The following is an 8,934-nucleotide window of genomic DNA, read 5'->3' on the forward strand; positions in this document are numbered from 1 at the left end:
TCCCAAGTGATACCATCCCCAATCCTAAAGAAGAATGCAAGGCAATTCAATTGAGAAGTGGCAAGACTTTGGGGAATGACAAAGAAGCTAACAAGAAGCTAGCAGAGGATGACAAGTCTAACAACAAGAAAGAAGTGGCAGCAGAGGAAAGGGATCAAGAGAGTTCCAAGAAGAAAGAGGATGAGCCACAGGCTTCAAAGAAAGGAAATCAAGTCATGACAGAGCCCCCACAAGAACAGAAGAAGGAAGTTAAATGTTACATCCCTCCTCTGCCATACCCTCAAAGATTGCAAAGAGAGCTCAATGATCAACAATTTTCCAAGTTTCTGGAGGTTTTTAAAAAGCTGGAAATCAATATCCCCCTTGCTGAAGCACTGGAGCAGATGCCTCTATATGAAAAATTCCTCAAAGAACTCATTAACAAGAGGAGAAGCTGGAATGAAAAGGAGACTGTGATATTGACACAAGAATGCAGTGCATGATTCAAAGAGGCCTCCCACCAAAACTCAAAGACCTAGGGAGCTTCATCATATCATGCACCATAGGCAACATGACACTAGAAAAGGCTCTCTGTGATTTAGGTGCTAGCATCAACTTGATGCCTCTCTCATTGATAAAAAACCTTGCAATAGAGGAAGTCAAACCAACAAGAATGTCACTTCAAATGGAAGATATATCACTCAAGATACCTAATGGAGTTGTAGAGAACTTGTTAGTGAAGGTTGGAGAATTCATTTTCCCTGCTGATTTTGTCATCTTAGACATGGAAGAAGAGGGACACAACTCAATTATCTTGGGGCGACCTTTCATGGCCACATCAAGAGCTATAATTGATGTAGAGAAAGGCGAAATAACCCTCAGGGTGCATGATGAAAAAATGATCATCAATGTTTTTAAGGCCATGCAATATCCCCCTGAGAAGGAGAAGCATATGAGGGTGGAAATGATAGAAGAATTAGAGGAGGTGTTACTTGAAGCCAACTATCAGGAGAAACAAAAAGAGGAAACAGAAGAAAAATAAGATATCATGGAAGAAAGAGTAGCTAAAATCTCTTTTAAAAGCAAGACAGAGTAGGTGCCAAAGTAAAAATTGAAGTCCCTCCCTCCTCATCTCAAGTATGCATTTCTTGGAGGAGAAGTGACCTTACCACTGATAATCAATTCTTTCTGAAACATCGAAGATGAAACAAAGCTTATTGAAGTATTGAGGGCTCACAAGACAACTTTGGGATGGACGATTGATGATATCAAGGGTATAAGCCCTGCCATTTGCATGCATAAAATCTTGCTGGAAGAGGACTCAAGACCTGTGATGCAACCTCAAAGAAGGCTTAACCTAGCCATGAAGGAAGTAGTTCAAAAGGAGGTGATGAAGCTGTGAAATGCTAGAATCATATACCCAATCTCTGATAGCCCTTGGGTGAGTCCGGTCCAAGTTATGCCAAAGAAGGGAGGAATGACAGTCATCTTCAATGAGAAGAATGAGTTAATCCTTACAAGGACAGTGACTGGGTGGAGGATGTGCATTGATTATAGAAGATTGAATGAGGCTACAAGGAAAGATCACTTTCCTCTCCTGTTCATTGATCAGATGCTAGAGAGATTGGTCGGCCATGCTTATTACTGCTTCTTAGATGGGTATTCTGGGTATAATAAAAATAGTGGTGGACTCCAAGGACCAAGAGAAAACCTTATTCACCTGTTCATTTGGAGTTTTTGTCTACAGGAGGATGCCTTTTGGACTTTGCAATACTCCAGCAACCTTCCAAAGGTGTATGCTCTCCATCTTCTCTGACATGGTAGAAAAGTTTTTGGAGGTCTTTATGGATGATTTCTCTGTCTTTGGTAACTCATTTGATACTTGTCTGCAACATCTAACCATTATTTTGAAAAGATGCCAAGAAACAAATTTAGTTTTGAATTGGGAAAAATGTCATTTCATGGTACCAGAGGGTATAGTTCTTGGGCATAAGGTTTTAAGCAAGGGGATAGAAGTTGACAGAGTTAAAATAGAGATCATAGAAAAGCTTCCTATCCCTGTCAATGTAAAATTAGTGAGAAGTTTTTTTGGGCATGCTAGGTTCTATAGAAGGTTCATCAAGAATTTTTCAAAAATAGCCAAACCACTGAGCAATTTTCTAGTGGTTGATAATCCTTTCATCTTTGATGACAGTTGCAAGTATGCCTTTGAAACTTTGAAAAAGAAACTAACTACAGTACCTATCATCACACCCGCTGAATGGGGATTTCCTTTTGAACTTATGTGTGATGCAAGTGATGTTGCAATTGGTGCTGTATTGGGCCAAAAGAAAGACAAGCTGCACCATGCATATATTATGCAAGCAAGGTGTTAAATGAGGCACAAAAGAATTATACCACCACAGAGAAAGAGTTTTTGGCTATTGTGTATGCATCTGACAAATTTAGACAATACTTGATTAGTTCAAAAGTTATAGTATACACTAATCATGCTGCTCTCAAGTATCTAATGTCTAAATAGGATTTCAAGCCAAGGCTTATTAGGTGGGTGGTGCTGCTACAAGAATTTGACATTGAGGTGAAGGATAGGAAAGGAAGCGAGAACCAAGTGGCAGATCATTTGTCAAGACTACCACAAGAGGCCAACCAAGATACACCACAACTAGTGAATGAAAAGTTCCCAGATGAACATCTTCTCCAAATACAGCAAGCACCTTGGTTTGCTAACATTGCAAACTACAAGGTGGGAAGAAAGATTCCTCAAGAGTTTACCAAGCAACAAGTGAAGAAGTTGTGTAATGAAGCCAAGAAATTCTTGTGGGATGAGCCATTATTGTTTAAGAGGTTTCCAGATGGTATGATTAGAAGGTGTATCCCTGAAAATGAGATGAGAGACATATTGTGGCACTGTCATAGTTCAGCTTATGGTGGACATTTTGGGCCAGAAAGAACAGCTGCTAAAGGGCTTCAAAGTGGATTTTATTGGCCAACTATATTCAAAGATGCCAGAGAATTTGTGCACCAATGCAATAAATGTCAAAAGGCTGGAGGGCTAACAAAGATGAACGAAATGCCTCAAAACTTCATCTTGGAAGTGGAATTATTTGATCTTTGGGGTATGCATTTCATGGGGCCCTTTCCTCCATCTTATTCCTTCAAATATATTCTGGTAGCTGTGGAGTATGTCTCCAAATGGGTGGAGGCTATAGCCACAACCACCTGTGATGCACCAATTGTCTTTCAATTTCTTAAGAGACACATCTTCACCAGATATGGGATGCCTAAAGGCCTTATCAGTAATGGTGGTAGCCATTTTTCTAATAGACAGATGGAAAAGATGCTCCACAAATATGGAGTAATTCATAAAGTGGCCACACCATACCACCCTCAAACTAATGGGTAGGCTGAATTGGCAAATAAGGAGCTAAAGAGAATCTTGGAGAAGACAGTTGGGATTACAAGGAAAGACTGGGCCAGAAAGTTGGATGATGCTCTATGGGCACATAGAATAGCATTCAAAACTCCAATTGAAAAGTCACCCTTTCAGCTAATCTATGGCAAATCCTGTCACCTTCCTGTAGAACTTGAACATAAAGTATACTAGGCCACTAAGCTCCTCAATCTTGACTCTCAAGCAGCAGGAGAGAAAAGGCTACTATAACTCAATGAGCTGGATGAGTTCAGATTGGAGGCTTATGAGAATGCAAAGATATACAAGGAGAGAGCTAAAAAGTGGCATGACAAGAAAGTCTTGAAAAGGGAGTTCAAACCAGGACAACATGTGCTCTTATATAACTCCAGGCTCAAGGTTTTTCCTGGCAAACTCAAGTCCAAATGGACTGGACCTTATCTGGTGACCAAGGTTTCTCCATATGGGAGTCTTGAACTTCTTAATGAAGCTACAAATGACACATTCACAGCAAATGGTCACAGAGCCAAGCATTACCTGGGAGGATCTTGGAACAAAGAAGAGAGCATTTAGGAGATGGGATGAACAAGGATAAAGGACGTCAAGCTAATGACAATAAATAAGCACTTGTTAGGAGGCAACCCAACCAGAGGTAGTTTTCTTTTCATAGCTATTTCAATAAAAATTCAAGAGTTCGCCTGTATTGCAAGGAATTAAGTCTGGTGTTGCACACCAAAAGGAGTATAAAAAGGGTGAATTTTGATTTTAAGTTTGATTTGATGGAAAGTCACTATAACCCTTTGAAAAACATCAGGAGTCATAAATTCCAAAGCAATTAGGGAAATTTCTTGACCGTTGCTTGAATTTTTTTTCTGGTTTACTTAATAAAATCACAAGGTTTCATGCATATGGTTAATCTCACTATGGATAGTAGCAAGGGAATAAGTTTGGTGTTCCCACACCAAAGTAAGTTCAAAAACCTACAACAGTTTATACATGCTAACCGTTTTCTTAAGTGCTTGGGGAACAAGCAACTTCCAATGATTATGCAGGGAAGCATTTGACCTCATGATGACAAAAGAAAATCTGGAAGACATTCCCAAGAGGTTGTATTGTCACTTAATTCCCTTTTTCTTTGAAATATTCTAAATTGGAAGTTTCTATATATCCTGCTGATTAGCCTAATTAGTGCAAATTCTGATGTCTGCTAAGTGTTCTAGTATAAGTGCTTGCTTTATTTTCATCTGCTTGAATGTTTGTGTTGTATCCCCTTCTGCATAATAAAAGAAAAGGTTAAAACAAAATCTATAAAAGTCCAATATGGGAAACATTAGAATAAGGATCAATGGTGGTAATTGCTTGATTAGTTGGTAAGCTCAATAATAAAAGATGCAAGGTAAAATGTTTCTTTCAAGTGTAAACTTAGTTGCTGCTATGAATCTTTGATGAATAAATGTCCCTGGAAGAAAAAGAAAAAGTAAGAAGGAAAGAAAGAAAAGCCAAGAATTGGCAACAAACAAATGAAAGAAACAAAGAATAAAAGTTAGACACCAATAGCTTGGACCTTAAGACATATGCATGTGGTGTCTTTGTACTAGGATCTGCTTGGATGAGTAGGTTCTAAGGAGTGTTTCAACACTTGATAACTTGTGTTAACTAACCCGGGATTATCAACCAAAAGTCCATTATCAAAAGCAACCTAGTTACAAGACATTTAGTAACCCAAAGAGGTGATGGGCACCAATGTTCTAAAGAAGAATTGTGAGCCAAGTGTCTGTAGTGAAGAGGTGTTGATTGAAAATGAGCCAAAGAGTTGATGCAACACTTGACACTGAGCTACAATTGAAAAATAAGTTTCTAAAGCAAAGGAAAGAAAGAAAATCTCACAAGGACCAATACAGAATAAGGTCTTGTAGTAGTGATGACACGTCATTTTGTACATGTTCTACTAGCAAATTTTATCTGTTTTTACTTGGTTTTCATACATTTCTAGGCAATAAGTAAGTGCTTGGATGAGAAATTCATGCTTGTCTTGATTCAATCAAACATTGTTGATTTTATGCATTTTCATTAAATTTTTGCAAGATTTAGCTGATAATATGAGTGATGCAAGATTTGATTATTATGTTAAGGCTTTGATGTATCAGTTTGGTTGATGACAGGTGAAAACATGAAGGAAAAGAAGTAAAAAGCACAAAATAAGCTCAAAAGAAGAATTCTGGATACATTTTGAAGTTTGAGCATGCTTTGGAGCCTTAGGCCACGATTTTAAAAGCGTGGACCATGATTTAAACAAGGAGAGCGCTCTTGGCGCGAAAACGCTCAATTCGTTACCAAAGAACGCCTGCGACAAGTGCAAAATTTGGATTTGAAGTTTAACCATCGACGCGTATGCGTAAATGACGCGTACACGTTGATGAAGGCACAGTGTGGATCTGACATTTTGCAATCCACGCGTACGCGTGGGTGACGCGTACGTGTGGAAGGAGCGTTCATTTCACGAACGCTACGTTCTCAAAGCGAATGCTGCAAGGGATGCGTACGCGTGGGTGACGCGTACGTGTCGATGAACAAATACACCAGGAACCCGCAAGCATATAGCACCCATGCGTGTGGGTGCCCGTACGCTCCATTATCTAAATAAACTCTACACTCTCGTGGAAGTGAATTTCTGCTCAAATTAACTTCATTCCAAGCCCATTTGAACTACAAGCAAGCAAGCCCACTCCTATCACTCAATGAAGACCACAAGGATCATCTAGAATAGGAATCTCATTTAATTGAAATTGTTTTGAATTTCATTTCAATTTGTAATTTAGGAAAGCCTATATAAAGGCTTCAGGTTCGAGCGCTGGAAAAAAAGGATTCAAAAGGCTTTTACGGACATTAGGAGTAGGAGTAGGGTAGAAGGCTCTAGTAGAGAGTTCTCTTGGAGGATTAGAGACTCTAGAGAGCTTAGCATAGTTGAGATACACTTTTATTTTCTGCAATTTCTACATTTCAGCTTGTATTGAATTTAATTTCCTTTATGCAATTTCTATTTCTTGCACTTCTCTTCTTCTGCAATTCACTTTCTGCAATTTTACATTTCCATTTGTTGTGAGCTGGGTTTACTTTCATGCAATTTACATTTTCTTCAAGTGTTCTTAGAGCGATGATCCATTAATCCCACTACATTAGGGGAGGGGCTCTATTATAATTCACATGATTGAGTGAACTTCTTCTTCTTCTCTATCGTTTGAGTAGCTATTGGATATCCTTTGTTTTGATTGATGATTCATTCACTCTGAAAAGGGGTTTGAATCTGTGAATGCTTATGTGAGCCTCGAAAGGGGAATCATGGGCATTAGAACTGAGGCTCTATCCTTCACTACTCTCTTGATCAACACCATTCGGGAGGAATTGAGCTCCTAAGAGTTAGTATGGCTTATGGATGAGAGACATGTACTTAACCTCTTCTCATGACAATTAGATCAAGGAATTGGCAAGATTGATTGTGATTAGAGAGATTGGATTGCCAAGAAATTGAGATCTAATCAATTTCAATCCGCCATAGATATACTCATATGATTAGGAAAGGAGTTGAGACCTATTTGATTCATTGTGGATTATGATATCTCCAATCCCTAATGAATCTTGTTCTCTGTTAATCCTCATTTTTATTGCTTTGAGCTTCATTTAATCTTCTGCCATTTACTTTTAGCACTTTAAATTCCTTGCAATCATATTCTGTTAATCAATTTCACTCAATTCACCATTATTAGCTTGACTAAACTAGTCACCTCACTAAAGTTGCTTGATCCATCAATCCCTGTGGGATCGACCTCACTCACATGAGTTTTACTACTTGATGCGATTCGGTACACTTGCCGGTTAGTTTATGCGGAAATAAATTTTTTGCCATCAAGTTTTTGGCGCCGTTGCTGGGGATTGATATAGATTAACAATGATTAAGTAAGGTGATAATCTAGATTAAGCATTTTTCTTTGTTTTTACCAAGCACACTAACTGTTTGTGATTTTGTTTCTACTAACCATAATCTCACTCTAGTAACAGAGTGCCCTGCTCTTGTGTTTTTGGTTTGTTGTGTGTTTGTATGCCAGGTGGTAGAAGAGGTGAATCCACCTTCTTTGATTCCGAGCCAGAGAGAATATTTTTGAGATTGAGAAGAGAAGCAAGAGGGAAGGGAGCTATTGGAGAAGAATCAGAAGAAGAAGATCAAGAGATGGAGGGTAATCTCCCTAATCCACCTGAGGATGTGGCTAACAACAATGGTCAACCTCAAAGAAGAGTTTTAGCCTCTCACACTATCCCCAACCCAAGGAATTGTGAGAGCAGTATCTTAAACCCCAATGTCCATGCTAATAACTTTGAACTCAAGCCGCAATTGATCACTCTAGTCCAAAATAATTGTCAATATGGAGGAAGTGCTGCTAAAGATCCAAACCAACACCTCTCTGTGTTTTTAAGAATTTGTGACACTGTCAAAACAAATGGAGTCCACCCTGACATATATAAGCTTTTGTTATTCCCATTCTCATTGAGAGACAAAGCCACACATTGGTTAGAAACCTTCCCTAAAGAAAGCATCACCAACTCGGATAATCTAGTAAGCAAATTTTTAGCCAAATTCTACCCACCTCAAAGAGTCATTAAGCTGAAAACTGATGTGCAAACCTTCAGGAAGTTAGAAGGAGAATCATTGTATGAAGCCTGGGAGAGGTATAAAGCTTTGATCAGAAGGTGTCCAGATGGAATGTTCAGTGAATGGGTGGAGCTGCAGAATTTTTATGAAGGTTTGACCATGAGTTCAAGGAAAGCCTTGGATTATTCTTTAGGAGGATCCTTGCAAATGATGAAATTTGCTCAAGAGGCACATGATCTTATAGACATGGTAGCTGGTGCACGAAATTGTGATCATCAATGGCGCCATCAACATGGTATGCTCAATTGCAATCTCAACTCTTTATCACAACTTCGCACAACTAACCAGCAAGTGTACTGGGTCGTCCAAGTAATAAACCTTACGCGAGTAACGGTCGATCCCACGGAGATTGTTGGTATGAAGCAAGCTATGGTCACCTTGTAAATCTTAGTCAGGCAGATTCAAATGGTTATGGATGATATATGAATAAAGCATAAAATAAAGATAGAGATACTTATGTAATTCATTGATGAGAACTTCAGATAAGCGTATGGAGATGCTTTGTCCCTTCCGTCTCTCTGCTTTCCCACTGTCTTCATCCAATCCTTCTTACTCCCTTCCATGGCAAGCTGTATGTTAGGCATCACCGTTGTCAGTGGCTACAATCCCGTCCTCTCAGTGAAAATGTTCAACGCACCCTGTCACGGCACGGCTAATCATCTGTCAGTTCTCAACCAGGTTGGAATAGAATCCATTGATTCTTTTGCGTCTATCACTAATGCCCAGCCTTCAGGAGTTTGAAGCTCGTCACAGTCATTCAATCATTGAATCCTACTCAAAATACCACAGACAAGGTTTAGACCTTTCGGATTCTCTTGAATGCCGCCATCAATTCTAGCTT

This window comes from Arachis duranensis, chromosome 2 (genome assembly GCF_000817695.3).
Source record: "Arachis duranensis cultivar V14167 chromosome 2, aradu.V14167.gnm2.J7QH, whole genome shotgun sequence".
In the NCBI taxonomy this organism is placed as follows: domain Eukaryota; kingdom Viridiplantae; phylum Streptophyta; class Magnoliopsida; order Fabales; family Fabaceae; genus Arachis; species Arachis duranensis.